The 19,027-nt window shown below is 34.1% G+C and overlaps 1 protein-coding gene across 1 annotated transcript in view; it reads right to left on the reverse strand.

Annotated features, from left to right (window-relative positions):
- LOC115883356 (protein Tob1-like) overlaps nt 1–9,155 on the reverse strand; it is an 87,680-nt gene extending 78,525 nt beyond the window's left edge. The window contains exon 1 of the mRNA XM_030901721.1: nt 9,133–9,155. The gene's annotated coding sequence lies outside the window, so the exon portion shown is untranslated. The remainder of the gene's footprint in view (nt 1–9,132) is intronic.
- Between the last annotated feature and the right edge of the window lie 9,872 nt (nt 9,156–19,027).

Below are 19,027 nucleotides of genomic sequence, written 5' to 3' on the forward strand. Positions count from 1 at the left end.
ATCGTTTAGCTACAATACTCCGTATTTTAATAAAATTTACAAATATTTCGATTGTCCCTTAAATTATTGTGGATGTACCATTGCGATCAAAAAAAGGTAGTATAACAAAATATGATTTAATCTGCTGGTCTATAATAAAATAAAAAATCAGTCCACAATGTGAGTTCAAAAATTTGACTGTTCTAAATTTGTACCAAGGCAAGATTCAAGCTTAAAAATAAATATAAATACCTCGGTTATGATGATGGGAAATGATACAATAATAACAAACAACCGATTCTATTTATAAAAATACATTAAAAATGTCTATTTTGCCTCGAGCATATCATAAATGACCACGCGAAAATAAAATAAATAAAATGAAAATCTAAAATAATACTTTATATTAATAATAATCTTAAACAGCTTTACCAAAAATATGAACTACCCAAAAAAATACTTAATAGTAACCTCGTTTTGGTTTAAGCTGTTCAAAAGTTTCTAAAAATAATTTTATTGGTGAGAAATATTTTGTATCGTCATATTTATTGATGATAAACCTGAGAATTTGCTACAACAAAATTCTTGATTGACTCTCAAAATCAAATTATGCTATTGGCATGAAATTGATTTTAATGGCGTCACTAAATTTTGCAAATGCTCTGAACTAACGTGACGACAAAACATTTTTGTATTGAAGTGTTCTATAAAAAAAATAACGACATAGAAGTATATATAGAAAAATTTAAAATCACTTCAAATACACATATAAACAATGAAATTAAAGGAAATAAATAAGATGAAATTAACTAAAAATAAAATAATTAAATAACGAAAAAAAATTAAAACAGATTATTAAAAATGATATTTGAGTTACAGTCTTGTCGTTATGTCGATATTTGAGTTACAGTCCATCATCTGCTGGTTGGCTAATATGGTGAGCGAAACGCGCGTTCAGTGCAAAAGTAAAGTGTTTTGGTGTATTGTGGCGATTTAGTGTTTTATTTTGCTGTCGTAACACCAATGACTAAAGAATCCAAGGACAAATAACACCCGAGAGCAAATTGTGACGACGCCATCAAACAGTGCCGTGGCACATATTTTTCTTAACCTAGCTGTTTGAAGCAATATTTATATTTTTTGATAATTGTTTTGACTACGCCTATGGTGTATCATCCTAATTAATTACGAAAAAACGTATTAAAATGTTAACAAAAGGTACAAAACTAGTATCGACGTATAGCACATATCAAGTACTTATAGATATTAATTGAAAAAGAAGAATAATTATCGAATTCAATAAGAAAACGCTAAAAGGTTGGAGTGGACTGTTTATTTACCTATGAAACGTAATTCCTGGCTCTTTCTTATCGCTGCTGCTTTTACACTTGAAAGCTGAACCACTAATCACCATTATAATAAAGTTTATACAAAGTTTACTACACAGAAACTATTAAAAATCGCTAAAATTGTCGCTGATGACCAAATGATGACTCATTGTTTGCCACCAAAACAAAAAAAAAGGTCACAAATTCTGCTGCAGCCCGTATAGGGGCGTTACATGTCCTTATATCCTTTAGTCATTGCGTAACACCAAAGGTTCCAACCCCCAACAGTAAATTGAGATGACAATGAATTTTTTTTATTATAGGTTATCGAAAACAAAATCAATTATTGATCGAATTATAGTGATGGTGAAATTCCTAGATAATATAGTAACAAAATGTGTATTTAGAGGTTTGCAGTAAGCTATACAGGGTGAGTCTTAAACAAATGCAAATATTTTAAGGGATAGTATATTTCAACCTCCAGAAACACATTTATGAGTTTTTTTCGCGAAAAAAATTGAAAATATGGAATTTTTTGAAAAAATTTTTCGATTTTTAATTAAAAAGCATAATAACTTCATAATATGGCAGCATATGTAGTAGATTAGAAGAAAGAAAACCCAGAAAAAATCAAAATTTAAGCGAAAAATCATATTTTTTTTTATTTTTAAAGTAAAATAACTCCTTATTTTGGATATGTCTGGTATTTAAACAAACTTGAAGAGGAAAACATGGTTGATTAAATAGAAAATTTTTCCTAACGTTCGGAAAAACGGATCGATATGGAGAAAACTAGAAAAAATATGGAAAGCTAACACACCTACGTCGTGTTTTGTTTATCATAATATACGGTCATATCGATTGGGTTAACCTTCATAGCCACACTCATTAATTTATTTATGTGTTCCACAAACTTAGATTTTCATTCGTTTTTTATCGATATAGGTAATGTATAAATACCACAGAAAACAGAAAATGATTTAGAAATGTTTGTGTGAGAATCACGAATTTTTTTTGGAAATATAGGATATTCGTATAATTTAATAAAATTACTATAAATCACTATGAGTGCGTTCCACTAAGCGCTCATAATGCTCAAAATATGCCTTCGGTCGTTCCACATGACGTTCGCGGACGTTGTGGTCGCGGCGTAAACGTCACTAATGACGTCATTATTTTCGCTCACACCGAGCTCACAACGACCCATCTGAATATTAGGATCGAAGTGGACGTTGAGGAATTTTGGCGCAATTTTTAAAATTTAGACAAAAAAGATTATCGACTTAGGATAAAAATTTCCATAGATTCTCATAGCCAATAATACGTGGCCTAAGTGTTCGCTTTTTACGTCGCGATTTTGTAAAATTGCATTCCACTATTAATTCGTCTGAACTAGATGAAGAAGTTTCAGACACATTCCGATGCACCAAATATCCAACTGTCGCCAAAGACATTTTGATTTCTTTTTTTTAGACAGATTTTTTGAATTCTCTTCTGTGATTTTGACTATTATTTTCTATTTATTTACATACATTGATAGGATTGACGCTTAAAACGCCCCATAACCCATTCCACTTGAGTTTATGATTGTAACGCTCGCAAGCAAGTGGAACGGGAAAAATCGCGATCTTGAGCGTGAACGTTATGAGTGCTTAGTGGAACGTACTCTATAAATAATGAACAAAAAATTTGAAAAAACAGACCACAGATCATACAAAACAAATTGTTGGTTGTATTTGTATTTGACTAAGAGTGGGTCCCAAGGGGGACCCTCCACTGAGGCCGCGAGGGCCTATTGTGGCTCAGTTTCTACAAGCTCTAATTTACAAGAGCGTCAAAGTTCATCCTCAAGACCCAGCCTCTTAATATAGGCCGTTATGTCTGAGGGCGATATGTCTCCTAGGTCTGATAGGTCTAGCATGGGTTTGCCAAATATCTCAAACCTGGTCCTGCTCCCAGCGGGGCAGGTACACATAACGTGCTTCATTGTTTCATCATCTTCCATACAGAGTCGGCATTCGGCGTCTTCCACCAGTCCCGTCCTCTGTAGGTGAGATCTCAGCCGGCAGTGGCCCGTGTACACTGCAGTGAGCACACGCGTTCCATTCCTACCGGCCTTAAGAGTTCTCCTGTTCTATGTTTGGATGGCCCTGCTAGGATCTTCTTGGCATGTTCCATTCCGGGACTGTCATTCCAGTCCCGGAACGTCGCACCCGTAACCCATTCACAGAGCCTGTGACTTGCGAGATTTTTAGGAACGCTAAGTGTCGGTTCTGGGCCCACGAATGGCGAGCCTGCACCAATTTTGGCGAGGGAATCAGCACGTTCATTTCCCTCTAGGCCGACATGTCCCGGTATCCATATTAGCGACACTTTATTCCTATCTCCCAGTATATTGAGTAGTTTCTTACAATGAAGAATCGTCATAGACGTGCTTTTCGTTGCCTCAAGTGCTTTCAGCGCGGCTTGACTATCCGAAAATATGCATATTGTTTTCCCGGTGTATTGCTGTTCTACCAGCAGTTGCACACAGGTTTCAATAGCATATAGCTCAGCTTGGAAAATCGTGGTGTGTTTTCCAAGACTGTGGTAGATCTCAGTCTTTGGACTGCTGCAGTAAACTTATGCGCCAGATCCTTTTTCGTTTTTGGATCCGTCCGTGTACCAACACATTTCCGCATGTAATAAACCGTTTCCCGGCTTATCCCACTCGTTCCTATTCGGAAACAGGACGTTGTAGGTGCGCGTCAAGAGTTGGACTGGTGGTGTGAGATCCGAGACCATTCCCAGAATCCCATCCGACTGTAGTTCTTCTACTAGCCGGTTTTGTATGAACATGATTGTTCCTTGGCTTCCTCGTGCTATACTTAGAAACCTATATGTAGCCCATCTCGCCTCTCTTTCCAAAAGAATTTGAAGAGGAGGTAGGTCGAGTAGGGTTTCCATAGCTTTTGACGGCGTGGAATGGAAGGCACCAGTCACCGCTAAGCATGCTTGTCGTTGTAGTTTCGACAATTTATTCTTTGCCGTTGTTTGGTTGGCTTTCTGCCACCAGGTAACTGCATCATACGTGATAATAGGTCTGATGGCCGTCACGTATAGCCAGTACATATTTTTGGGGTTTAATCCCCAGTTTCTACCACAAATTCGGCGGCATGCCCATAGAGCATAGCAAGCCTTTTTTGATGTTTTTTCCAGATGAGAGGTCCAGCTAAGTTTTTTGTCCAGGTTTAATCCCAGATACTTAACTTCCTCCGCAAACGGAATTGTCTCACCAAGAAGAATGGGCGGTTTCAGTTTGTCTGTTTTCCTTCTTCTGGTGAATGGTATGATCACGGTTTTCTGTGGGTTTACACTTAATTGTTCCAGTGTGCACCAGCCGTGAATTGCATCTAGGATTTCCTGTATTTTTGAGGAGATGTCCTCCTCTTTGTGTCCTTTTACTAGGATCACCAGGTCGTCCGCATATGCCTGTGCTTCAACCTCGTATGCATCGATGATTGCCATCAGGTCGTCCGCTAACAGGGTCCACAGAAGAGGAGAGAGAACTCCTCCTTGCGGGCATCCCCTGCCCGGAACAAACCTAACGGACTCACCACTGAGCGAGGTCGTTGCTACTCGATTTTTGAGCATTTGCTCAATCCATTCAGTTATGGTAGCTTCGACTCCTCGTGCTTTCACAGCGCCTAGGAGCGATTGAGGGGTGACATTGTTGAATGCTCCCTCAATATCTAGGAATATCCCTACCGCAATTTCTTTGCGATCAAAGGTACTCTTAATTTCCCCTACCAAATTGTTGAGGGCCAGTTCTGTTGATTTTCCCTGTTGATAAGCATATTGTCGGACATTCAGGGGATTAGACGTAAGAATCCTCCCCCTAATGTGTCCATCCAATATCTTCTCCAGAGTCTTCAGCAGAAATGATGTAAGGCTTATTGGTCGATATGAGCCAGGTTGTAGGTTTTGTTTCCCCACTTTCGGTATGTATACCACCTTTGCTCTCGTCCAGTCAGCTGGCAGGTGTGACCATGCCAGACTTGCCCTAAAAATTCTTAATAAGCGAGGGACGATAATGTTCTCAGGCTTCTGGAATAAGGCCGGAAACACTCCGTCCTCTCCTGGGGATTTGAATGGGTCGAAACTTTCTATCGCCCCTTTAGTCTCCCTATATTAATAATTAATATATTATATATATATATATATATATATATATATATATATATATATATATATATATATATATATATATATAATAATTGTTGGTTAGTACTAGTCAGAGATATAGATGTAGTAATATTTTGGTTTAATGGGCACAGCTGCCAGGGTTATCCGGTCGGCTGAGAATTGTCGTTTAAAAAATTAAAAAATCATTATAAAATTATAAGTCTAGAATAGAATAAGTTTTTATATTAACTCTAATTTTTTTGCAGTTTAAAAAAAACGTCCTTAAAAAATATATATCCTTCAAATCCTTCAATTTAATAGCTATTAGTAAGACTGTACAATTTCCTGTCTCACAATGTACCGTGTGTGCCGGGGAAGGGATCATAGTTTCATAGTTGTCGAATTTCGAAAAAAAACAGTACATGTATATTATTTCGTATATTTTTCATTTTATGGAAAGCACTGTTCATTAAAATGTTGTATCCTATGTTATAGGGCTTGTTTCTCTCTACAATTTTCTGTCTCACAGTGTACCGTTTGTGTCCAGGAAGAGTTCATAGTTTCATAGTTGTCGATTTTCGAAAGAAATCAGTACATGCATATTATTTCGTATATTTTTCATTTTATTGATTTTATGGAAAGCACTGTTCATTAAAATGTTATATCCTATATTATAGGGCTTGTTTCTCTCTACAATTTCCTGTCTCATAATGTACCGTTTATGTCCGGGTAGGGTTCATACACTGATAAAAAAGATAGACTTGAACTAAAGTCGTCATCGTTCTTGAAAAAAAAATAGTGGCAGGAGAATTTATTTTAGTGTAAAAGAAAATATTTTACCTGAAGATAAACCCTCTTAACTCAAGAAAACTGGTTCTCTTGAAAAATTCGAAAATTTCTCTTGAATCTATTTTCATTCAACCAAGTGCAAGTTATTTTGTTTTAAGATAATAAGAAAAATACGCTAGGAAGTACTTCATTCAAGAAACATGGCCATTTTGCAAATAGCTAAATACTCTTTTGATGAAAAATAATAACGACACGCAAAGACGATGACGAAGGACGGTATATACAATCAGTCGGCAGTTCGATCAGTCGTATGTCGCATTTCATATGTCGCACATCATAGTACGCACGGGTTTTGTTGCTTGGAATTTTCCACTTGGAATTTTGCATAATTTGGTTTTTAAGCGCATATCGTATAACAAATTAGTGATCGTTTTTAACATGCATTTGTCATTTTTTATGGACAAGTTTTAGGATATATGGATTCTTTAAAGAAGTTTCTGAAAAACATGGAAATTAGAGCATTTATTTGCTATATTTGAAGGTAAGAGACATTTACCTAATGCACCTGTTTAGACAATGCATGCGTGACTATAGATAGAATAAGAATAATAAATAAGCAAATAATTACAAAAATTTTAGAATTTCAAGTCGTCGTATTAAAAAATTCAAAATGTGACCAAGCTTATGATTTTAATAATTTATTTGCTTTAATTTGATTAATCGTGATGTAACATTTGTTTGTAATTTGTAGAGTGATAAACCACCCAAAGAATACCAAGGAGTGAAGATGAAGAAATAACTATTATCGAGGAAAATAATATCACTTTAATTACTACAGACCAGGAAAACCTAAATTTATCAGAAAATATTATACCTTGTAATATGCCTGTATATGATATAGACTTCTCTTAGACCAAAATAAATTTTAGTTGAGTCAATAGTATTCGTTATTGGTTTAAGAAAAGTGTCTTTTTAATCAAGAAATGTCCCTTATCAATCAAGAATTTTTGCATGAATCAAAGAGACTATTGTTCTTGTAGCAAGAACTTCTTTGCATATTCATTTTGGGTCAAGAGTGAAATATTTTGGACAGATAGATTTTTCTATTCCCTAAAGTAATTTTTTAAAGCTTATGAAAAGATAGTTGATGCTTTGGGCAAAGAAACATCGTTCTTGGCCCTATTGAAAAGCGCCAATCTTTTGGGTCAAAGTCATATTCATTTCGACTGAGAGATCCTTTTTTTCAGTGTAGTTTCATAGTTGTCGATTTTCGAAAAAAATCAGTACATGTATATTATTTCGGATATTTTTCATTTTATTGATTTTATGGAAAGCACTGTTCATTAAAATGTTGTATCCTGTGTTATAGGGCTTGGTTCTCTCTACAATTTCCTGTCTCACAATCTACCGTTTGTGTCCGGGAAGGGTTCATAGTTTCATAGTTGTCGATATTCGAAAGAAATCAGTACATGTATATTATTTCGTATATTTTTCATTTTATTGATTTTATGTAAAGCACTGTTCATTAAAATGTTGTATCCTATATTATAGGCTTGTTTCTCTCTACAATTTCCTGTCTCACAATGTACCGTTTGTGTCCGGGAAGGGTTCATAGTTTCATAGTTGTCGATTTTCGAAAGAAATCAGTTAGGTTTTGTTCATACGGTATTTTATCCTCAACCATACAATAAAAAGGATTTTAGCCACTCATATGAAGCGTTGAAAGTCATATTTTATCTATCTACTGGGATAAAAATAAAATAGCCTATATGCTACATAAATTTTTCTTTCTAGTAAATCTAAAAACAGATTCCAAATATATCGTCAAGGTTTCAACAACAGAATTTTAATTACTGGTTTTATTTTGAAGTACTCTACGTTGAAAAAAAATCCTACAACTAATTTTAGCTTGTCCTAGAGAAGATTTTGGAAAAGATGCTAGGAATCTTAAGGTTAGAACTTTCGCATAAACATTCATACTATACGAATATCGGCATAATTTAAAGATAAACATGATTTGAGAGATAAATATTATTGAAATTATTCGTTAAAAAAGAATTTTATTCTTGAGTGAAATATGTCTAAAAGAGAGCTCATGTTATAGCTTGGTGCTTTCTCCGCCGGTGCTGCCACTATCGGAGAATATCGTAAACATCTAGTATATACAAATACACGGTTATATTATATATTTTCGGTTATAACAAAAAATTTTATAAGTACATAATTATAATTTTAGAAGATTTAATCACTAGTTGATTAAAAAAGGTATACAATTAATACAATAATTGCCATAATACATTGGTCATACAATAATTATGACCGCGAAATTTTTCCTCAAAATATCCCATCCCTAGTCTGGAGATTTTTCCAGAATTACTCTAAAAACACACGCAGTCCGGAAAATCGACAAAAAAAACACGCCATAATCCCGGTTGTTGTCAAATTTACGAGACAAATCTGAGAAAAAGGACGAATCTCACGAAAACCGAATGATACAATAAATTTCCTGAGATTTTTCTTGGACCAATTTACGGGGGAGAAATTGTAAACATTGAGACGGTACGTGCGGTTTTGGAGCAAACCTTCGGGTGTCATTTCCAGCGCAAATAACTCAAATAATTTATTTTTTTCTTTGGATCGTCTGACAAACAACAATTTGGCAACAGTTGCCATAATTTTTTTAAGTCGTGTTATAATTATTTGGCTAGAAAACATCGAGATACTGTAATGATGTTTATCATTTTATGTATGTTTTCAGCGATAGTACAATGGATTTTTTTCCAGTGGCGAAAAACTCGAAAGAATTATTTTCAAGAAATATACAGAGTGTATACAGAAATTTACGGGATATATAATAATTCTATATACATACCTGTAGTTCTTTCTTGTCGAGAGCCAATCTGTAACAAACAAGAAAAGTAATTTTAATATTTGAACATTTTTTTATTGTTTGAACATTTTTTGTATTGTACTACTTTCAGATGTCGTTGAAGTTTTTTACTTTTTCCTTTGATTTTATAATGTAGGTAGAATTTGTTAAATTTTATACAGGGTGGCCCATTAAAAATTCAATAGGATCAAGTTGTTGACAATGATATGAAAAAAAGTTTTATATAAATGCGAGTATAAATAAATGTTGCATGGTCTAATAAGGTGCATATCCTAAAAATATTTTGTTGTATATAGGCTGTCCCAAAAAAAGTAATGATAAACTTGTAGGTAAGTTTTTTTTTCCTTTATTTTCCTTTATTTTCCTTTATTTTCCTTTATTTTCCTTTATTTTCCTTTATTTTCCTTTATTTTCCTTTATTTTCCTTTATTTTCCTTTATGTAAAATCTATCAGAAAAAATGATAATATATAGGGTGTACCATTTAAAAAATTTCAGATTTTTTATTTTAAATAGTTGAAATTCATAAATATATTTTAAACACACTATAGCATTTATTTAATATCATTACATATATCTTTTTCTTCAAATCTATAAAACTCTCCTACCAAATTTTGGTACTGCAACTTCAGAAACAACGACACCACTGATAATTGTTTACCACACTGAAATCTGACATTTTTATCAACAAGTTTAAATATAACAAAAACGATTAATTTTAGGTATATAACATTATATATAAAAAAAACTTGGAATGGAATTTTAAGTAGAATCTAAAAATAAAATAAAAATAGGGTGTTGCATTTAAAAAAAAAACATATTTTATATCCGCCACACTTTTTTGAAGCATCTTGTGTACTCTAAAATTATTTTAAAATGTGTATCTGAACCTTAACTATAATTTTTGTGTTTAACATTTTTTTGTAAACATCGAAACAAATGAGATAATGCATGGACTTTACCCTATCGTCGACTCACCCTGTACAGAACTGAGTTGCACATAAAATTCTGCATATTGTACACTATATTTTGCCATTTGTAGCACTCCTTGTGAAAATTCACCGTGTTCGTTTTTCAAAAGATTATAGTGAAAAGATTTTAATAAATATCAATAAAAATGTAGAGAATCACAGATAAAAATGTTGAAACCAAAGTAATCAAATTCGAATTAAAATTAAGAAAAAAAAACAGAATCACAACATTTACCCAGAAAAAAATTTGAAAAAAAAAATAAAAAAAATAAATTTCCAAATAACTAAATAAACAAATATTTTTTTATACAGGGTGAGTCTTAAATAAGAGCAAATATTCTCAGAGCTGGTAGATCTCGATAATAGTCGAAACAGACCATATAATCGAAAAAAAAACGGCGTCAGAAATGGCTATGAAAGAAAGATCGCTATCACTTTTTTATGTAAAATTATGGGGAATGTCAGCGATGTTGATTTCTAAGCCAACTGGACGCCGTTTTTTTCTATCATACAGTATTTCCTCTTTAGCGTTGTTCAAATAAGTCCAAAATAACAAAAGATATTTTACTTTGAACATTTAAAAAAAATGATTTTTTGTTTACATTTTCAGAAACGTTGGATTTTTTGTGGGATTTCTTTTCTGTAAATTTAATTTACTACCTATGTTGCTATATTATTAAGATATTATAATTTTTAACTAAAAAGTATTAACTGATTTCAGCTAAACGAAAGTCTTTTAAGTCAACTAAAGACATTTTTCCGGAAAAATATTGTTTTGGCAGTGGTGTCGGAAAATTGGAAAACGGGCGTTGGCGAAACCCGGTCCACTATCGATTTTCCCCAGGCCCGACCTGATTTTCAACGGCCGGCCGCCACTTGACTTCGATATTCCTCCAATCAGTGGCTAAAAATCCACCTACACCACCTCTTTTACCATCTTTTTATAAAAAGGTACATTCATAAAACGCGCCCTTGAGGAAAATCAAGTTTGAAAACGTTTAGAATGGACTCAGCTCGAAAAAAGTGCTTTAGTAAGCTTTTTCCAAAGAATGGTAGATGAAAAATGAGAATATTATCGACGAATATTAAAATACTGATGCCTGTGGATTTATAAAATGATTTTTTATAATATGTGCACAAATTTAATGCTTCATTTTGAAAAAAAAATTAGGTACTTCGGACACATAAAGGTGCGTATTCATTATCCGCACGAACGAACGAACGAACGAATGTTCGCTAGTGGTATGGACGGGGACCGCACGATAGGACCGCACGAGAAGACCGGAGGCATTTGTTGGCGAACGCCTTTGATGTACCGACTCGAAACGGATGGTCGAGCGAACGAACGAACGAACGGCCGCATGCGTTCGGTCCCCGTCTAAATATACCGCACTTTCATTCGTTCGTTCGTTCGTTCGGATAATGAATACGCACCTTAATACGTGGCACCAAATATTATATTCCTCGTTTGATAATTCAAGGAAAAATCGAGGGTAGAAGATGGGTAGGTCAAAAGAAACTGTCATGGCTCAGAAATATACGGAAGATAGAGAACTCTTACACGAAATAGTCATGGAGATCGCCAACGCCTGAAGACAGGCACGGCACCGCAAGAAGAAGAATAAGAAGTTAGATGTTAATCAGTGAACAGGATGAAAGTATGCAAACAAGGATAATTGCAAATGATGATGACCTTTGGTATTTTTTACATTTTATACTATTTCTTACTTTACAACTTAATCTATACAATGGTATAGATTTAAAGACTTCGATAGGTTTGTAATAAATAATAAAATAATCAAATTTGTGACCTAGTTTTAAGGCAAGGCGACATGTAACGAGACCAATCTAGCAGAAAATTGTTCCACAATCGTTGTGTTTGTATTTCCTGACGATGTCTATTATTAAATAACGATTTCTTTTGTACTGAAATTTTTTCTCCGCTAACCTATTAATGATTTATTAATACTTCATTGTTATATAACAATAAATCTAGCTTTTTTATTACTTTCTTTTTAGTTTTTCTTTTCATTATGATTAGATTTTTCCACATGCATTTACAGAATAATCTGATTATTTGATTTCTTTATTATTTACTTTAATATTGATATATTATAAATACTTAATATACTTAGAATTTGCACCATATTACTTTTGTTGTAGGTAGCTACAGGGTGGCCCATCGAAAACGTTCCGCATAAGGCATAACGGCCAGGGTATTTCTTTTTCAAAAAATCCAAAAACACGTCAATTTTGTTTGTGAGGGGGACAACTTTTGCCCCAAAAATGATTGCAAAATCTTCAACCCCCTGAGCGGGGGTGTCATCCCCCAACTTTTTTTAAATGGGAAGGGGGATCAAGTGGCACCGCAATGAAAAGAGCTTTCTATTCTCTATATTTCCCCGCCTCGTTTTTGAAAATCGATCGAGTCATTGAGAAAATGACTGAAGGATTGAAATTTGAAAAGTTTATTTAAACATTTATCAGAATAAATTACCAAGTTTACACGAATGCTTAATTCGCATTAGTCATTAATGCGATTTAGTGAAAATACGGTTTGGGTCGTGTTTACACGACGGGTTAAAAAAGGGATTTTTACGTTGACATTAAACAGCTGTTTCTTATTGCCAACCTAAGAAAATTCAAACCATAATAATATTGCTTTTGCTTAAACAACTGATATTGATTTGTCGCATTTTTAACAAATAATTCTAAACTTTTAAACGTTAAAAATGGATCATCTAAATATTGTTAGTTCCTTTATGGTTCTGTTAAACCAATTACTATACGAAAGAAGAAATCAGGTGATATCTAGAATCTTAGGAAGAAGAAGGTAAACTCTAAAAAGAATGAGAAGTTTAATGTTAGATTCTTATTTACATTTACTACATTGTCAGATTGTAATGGAAATACCACGATCAGTTTTTCAAAACTTTCCACCGAGCTTCAGGAGTAGTTGGATGAAACCAAGGAGTGGTCACTTTTTTAAAAAATAAACACAAAAAATAACCTCAATATTCGTTCAGTCAGCTGTCGGTTCATTTTTTTTTTGTTGGTAGCGCTGCGAGATAATGCGCATTTGTGTTTACACGAAACTTTAATTCGAATTTAAGCGAAATAATCCACATATTTAATGCGTTCTGAGTTAATGCGAATTAGAATTTTTTAACGATATTGAGAAGAACTTCAACGCATAAGTCACAGAACAGCTATCTAGCAACTACCGCACCTGATCGTTCAACCTTGCGGCAAGTGAAAACATGCGTAAACATCTAGAAATAATAAGAAAAAAACAGCAAATTGGTCGAAGGAATTTAGCCTTATCATTTACTCTGATAAATGTTTAAATAAACGTTTCAAATTTCAATCCTTCATATTTTCTCAATGACTCTACCGATTTTCAAAAACGAAGCGGGAAAATATAGAGAATAAAAAGCTCTTTTCATTGCGGCGCCACTTGACCCCCCTTCCCATTTGAAAAAAGTTGGGGGATGACACCCCCGCTTAGAGGGTTGAAAATTTTGCAATCATTTTTGGGGCAAAAGTTGTCCCTCTCATAAACAAAATTGACGTGTTTTTGGATTTTCTGAAAAAAAAATTACCATGGCCGTTATGCCTTGCGGAACGTTTTCGATGGGCCACCCTGTATATCCAAAAGCAACGCTAGAAATAATAGAAGAATATATATATTTAGGAAAACTAATACACAGCTCGGGATCTCTACTACCAGAAATCAACAGAGAAATTAAGTTAGCATGGGTACTTATGGAAGAAACTCGATCATATTCAAATCTATAATGCCACTCTACCTAAAGAAGAAAACATTCGACCAATGTGTACTACCAGTCATCACCTATGCATGCAAAACCTGGACACTTAAAAAGGACATCATAAGGAAACTGCAGGTCGCACAACAACGCTCAATGGAATGAAATAGCCTGGGAATAACCAAAAGAGACCGTAAAAGAATAGAGTGAATACGACAAAAGACCCAGGTAGTAGATGTCATCCACAGAGTGGCCACAAAAATTACAGCATTATCGTACCGGTGTTTGGCAAACCCACGCTAGACCTATCAGACCTAGAAGACATATCACCCTCGGACATAACGGCCTATGTTAAAAGGCTGGGTCTTGAGGGTGAACTTTAATGCTCTTTTTCTATTAAAGAGCTTGTAGAAACTGAGCCACAATAGGCCCTCGCGGCCGCAGTGGAGAGTCCCACCTGGGATCCACTCTTAGTCAAAACAAGTATCCAAGAGGGAAAAAAGGGAAAACATTAGAACACGAATCAGATACTGGCTTTTTTCAAAACCCTTTTTCAATCTCAGATACTGGCTTTTGTCAAAGCCCTGAGACTGTAGGATGAATTGGGCTGGGGCTACAATAAGGCTTGGGTACAAAATTATACAACTAAATTATTGGTTTGAGTAAAATATAAAAATCTGCAAACTCTATAAAATTATAAAACAAATTCTCTCGTACTCTGTCTCGCTCAGTTTGACCTTGTCTCATCCACAACCTAATAAACGATGTTTTTATCGCGTAAACAATATTATATTTGTTAAACATCGAAGAAAGGATGATACACGTTGGCTAGACGTGATGCAAAAATCCCGATACTTTTATTTTCAACGGAATAACTTTAATATGTTTATCCAAACCGCATTTATACACACAAGTGTTGCAGTATTGCTGGAAACCCCTCTCAATTGTTTTTAAAATCAACAATTACAAGTAGTAATTCTAGTTTGCATAAATGATATACACTGACAGACAGGAAAAATCGGGCAGCTAAAAATTTTCTTTTATTTTAAAGATAAGTTAAAGATGGGAGATTCTATCGGAGGATCTCTACTCCAAATGAGATCGGACTAAATGACCCCTCTTTATCACTACCACAAACCATTCGAGGTGAACAAAATGGATCGAGGAATGTGGACAGATATAACATTCCTTCAGGATGGACTAACCTGGTATACAGACGGATCAAAGACCGCTGAAGGAACAGGAGCTGGAGTATTTGGGGAAAGACCAAGGGCAAGCTTATCCTTTTCCTTGGGTAAACGCTCAACAACCATATACCCCATTCATTTCTACAGTAGTTTTTTCGAAGTGAAACTTCCTTACGCGCGTTAGGTGTAAAAATTCAAGGCCGCGACACACGGCCTGGAATGACGGCAGCGAGACGGTCGGGACGCGCGAGCTAGCGAGGGGAAGAGTAATACACAGTTGCCACAGCTGCCCCATTCGGGTAGATCTACCCCCTTGTAAAACAATTTAACCCCGGTATCTCGTGATAATCTACCCCGATGAAAAATAAGCTTGTGGCAACACTGGGTAACGATCTATGCCATACGCGGCTAAGAAAAACACTATAATAAACTTGAAACTGTACCAACCTTCATTTCATGCATATTTTCATCGAAAGGTTTGTAGTTCCTGAAAACGGTCTAGGTAAAGCATCTAGCTCATTTTCCGACTCAGAATTAAAATTTACAGTTAGTAACTAGCATTTTCATTGGAGGACACTGTCATTTTTATTTCAAACCAATAATCAACGAGAATATTCCTACAATTTAATCAAATTAATCCGGTAAATTATGGAGATAAACAATTGTGATTGATTAAAATTTTATTTTAAGATGAAACTTTTCTTAACAACATTCTGAGAATTCGAATAATGAATTGAATAATGACAAGACAAGTGACATCTGTCTAAAAAAGACACCGATTTGAAGTGACGATTTTGGTTATGTAAAATATAAAGTTACAATTTTGATTATGCAAAAGAAATACTGGTTGCCTAACGATTAACATTAATTTAAAAATAAATCCCCAACATAAATAATGAACGAAACATTTAAACATAAACAGGCCACAGACTACACAAAACAAATTGTTGGTTAGTAGAGGACCTCTCATTCAGCCAAAAGTGTTACCCAGGTGCATGCGAAAACTCCTCGCTTTGTGACGTCATTGTAGTCCTTCTCATGGTTATTAGTCCTTATCCGGCAACCAATGATATACACACGTGCATTATTGGTTGCCGGCTGCAAAACGTTCATTATTTAGTTTATTTATTTAAACACCTTATATGTATGCAGTATAGAAAATTAACTGTATAAATCGTATTAAATACTCGGATAATGCATTTTTAAGAACAGTAGTTCCCAGCATCACTTTTTTCAGGCATTCTTTTTAGAGTATTTCCATATTTTGCTTTAAAATAATTAATAAACAATATCGTACGCACTAAGTAAACACTTTGTCACAATCCACAACACAAAATGAACGTATTTATACATTCTATAGCTCTAAAAACTTTAAAAACACCTTTTCACATTTAAAATTGACAAAATAATTAACTCAAAATTTGTTGGGTTAGTAGCATAGAGAAAGTTAATAGTTTAGAGAGTGGTGAATCGCGTGGTAAAATGTTGGGAGATTGCGCTTTTGGCGCCCTCTACTTGGCTACAGGAACGAACTATGAAAGAGCGGGAGATTTAAATTATTATTATACTTATTATTTTTAAGGCAATTAAAACTAAGAGTGCCCTTAAACAAAAACAGTGAAATAAATGGAGATACCTACTCAAATTTTATATTATCATGATATTAAAGGATATATATACAGCATTTATAATCCTTTTACACCTTTTTATTCAAAGTCTTACAAGCTAATATAAAATTTGACTATCTGCCATTTTATTTCACTATTTTGGTTAAGTTAACTCTTCTTTAATTTTCCTATTTTTTATGATTATTAAACGATTAAATGGGAAGATATTGAATGGGAATGGAAAGAATGACCAATTATTGTATATTTGTATTAATTTATAATACCTGTGGTTATTCTACTAAATATCTAGCTACATTGTACTTACAGTTAAATAGCTACATTGTACTAGTTTACATATTTACAAGTTATGATGGCTATTATTTCTTTTTCAACGTGCTATAAGAATTGATCGTCCGACTTGAGTAACTATATACCTCTATGGAGATGGCTCCAGGAATTATTTATCTTTACAGGCCTAAAAATATGAAGATTCACCTTGTAGAATTTTTGTTTTTACTGCCTATTAGAAACAAACCTACCCCCCCTACATCAAGGGACATACAATTATGCCTTTGTTCTCGGCCATGATATTCCTTCCATTGAGTTATCCAACATCCAACTTAGCAGACCTATTTGGTTCACAACAGGGCCTAGACTGGCCGGATGATATTTTAACAGAATAGCCTTTGATATCTCTTTCACACTTTCATTTAATATTAAATAGGAGGGCTGGATGGCATAATTTCTAGAAAGAATAGCCTGTGAAATAAAAACTTCTGCATGGACATTACCTTTCTTACCTTTGTCTGCTACTTTTTAATAAAAAACAACTGTTTAGTTTGCACAAAAATAAAATTAACAATCAAAATATCTTAAAAATGATCAAGTTTTGTACTACGCCGCGTGCCAGTTTTGAACAACAAACAAAAAGAATGAGGTTAGCGGCGTTGCCAACATCAATTTTCTAAACTACCCAAAAATCTAAATTAAATTCTCCAATTTGGAGAAAAATGTCCCGATTCAGTCAAAAATTTCCCCATATGATTATTTTAACAAAAAAAAATAATTTTAATAAAAATACAATGTTTTTATTATATATTATGTTAGAGGGATTAAACTGTAAATTACCTCCTTGTTTTTTAATCCCTTCCCTAATAGTCATTAAATAATTTGAGGTCATTAAATTTTCTTTCAACTGAAGCATTTTACAAAGGGAAGAATTACAAGTAAAAAGCAGATTATAATTTCTAAGTTGGGAAAGATATATCGTCCCGCTCCGTTTTTAAAGCTAAAAATTTTACGCCATTTTCAATCAGCAATAAAATGTTGAAACTCCTCTTATTTTCGCCGCCTATTGCTAATCCCCACAAAATTCCCAATCGGCTCCGGATTCCCCAAAATTTGGGGAATTCCCCACAAATTGGCAACGCTGGAAGTTAGCGTGTTCTTTCTGAATATGCTAAGACTAACGGACTAGTGTCGAAACACAGATAGCTAGATGGACGTATTTCCGCACTTGCGTCGATGCGCTACAGGAACATTTGCCTGCGCGTCGTATGTCTTCTGGCAGTGTTTTAATTTTTCTGTTTGTCTATGGTTAGTAGCAGTTAGTCAAATACGTTTAAATAAAATATACGACGGCCTCCCCATAAGAGCAATGAGAGGATTTACGTCGCAGTATTGAAGGAGGACAGACAATCGAGTCGAATGTTCAAGACATAGGTTCATCCTTGTTTAGTCAAACCTCCTACAACACAAGGATAGATTTATGTAGGAAATGCATTGAAATTCTATAGCCATCCTTTAATATCGGGACAGGAATTTAAGCGGTACCCTCCGTATACTTTATTTTAAACGTATTTGCTTAGTACTCATTTGGAATGTATGCAATGTTGCCATTCTGTTCCCCAATAAGTAACCGTCCAGTTAACAATCTGTATAGGTACTATTTATTATGATTATTAAATTGAAATTAAAATATGGCTCTAAAAATATTAAATTGGTATTAAGAAGTCTTTAATAAATAGTATATATAAATTGGATTTATAATTTAATATTATTGGTAAAATAATCTATCCAATTACGACAGTGTCATAAAGTGTTGAAAAACAAATGAAAGAACTGTATATTTCTTTTTCTGGTCCCTTAAGTAATTGTCCTACCAAATTATCGCTGGTATATAGTGCCAGTTACGATCTTGTTTTTATGAAACGTAAATTCTGCATGTGGTTCGTTCAAATGAACGAATCGTAGGAGTCGATTCAATATGAGAAACTGAATCGTGTAATTCGATTCACTAAAAAGAATCGTAATGCCCATCACTAATACCCTACCCACTTCTCTAGT

The sequence above is a fragment of the Sitophilus oryzae genome, unplaced genomic scaffold, assembly GCF_002938485.1.
Source record: "Sitophilus oryzae breed Bouriz unplaced genomic scaffold, Soryzae_2.0 scaffold_1870_pilon_pilon, whole genome shotgun sequence".
Lineage (NCBI taxonomy): Eukaryota > Metazoa > Arthropoda > Insecta > Coleoptera > Curculionidae > Sitophilus > Sitophilus oryzae.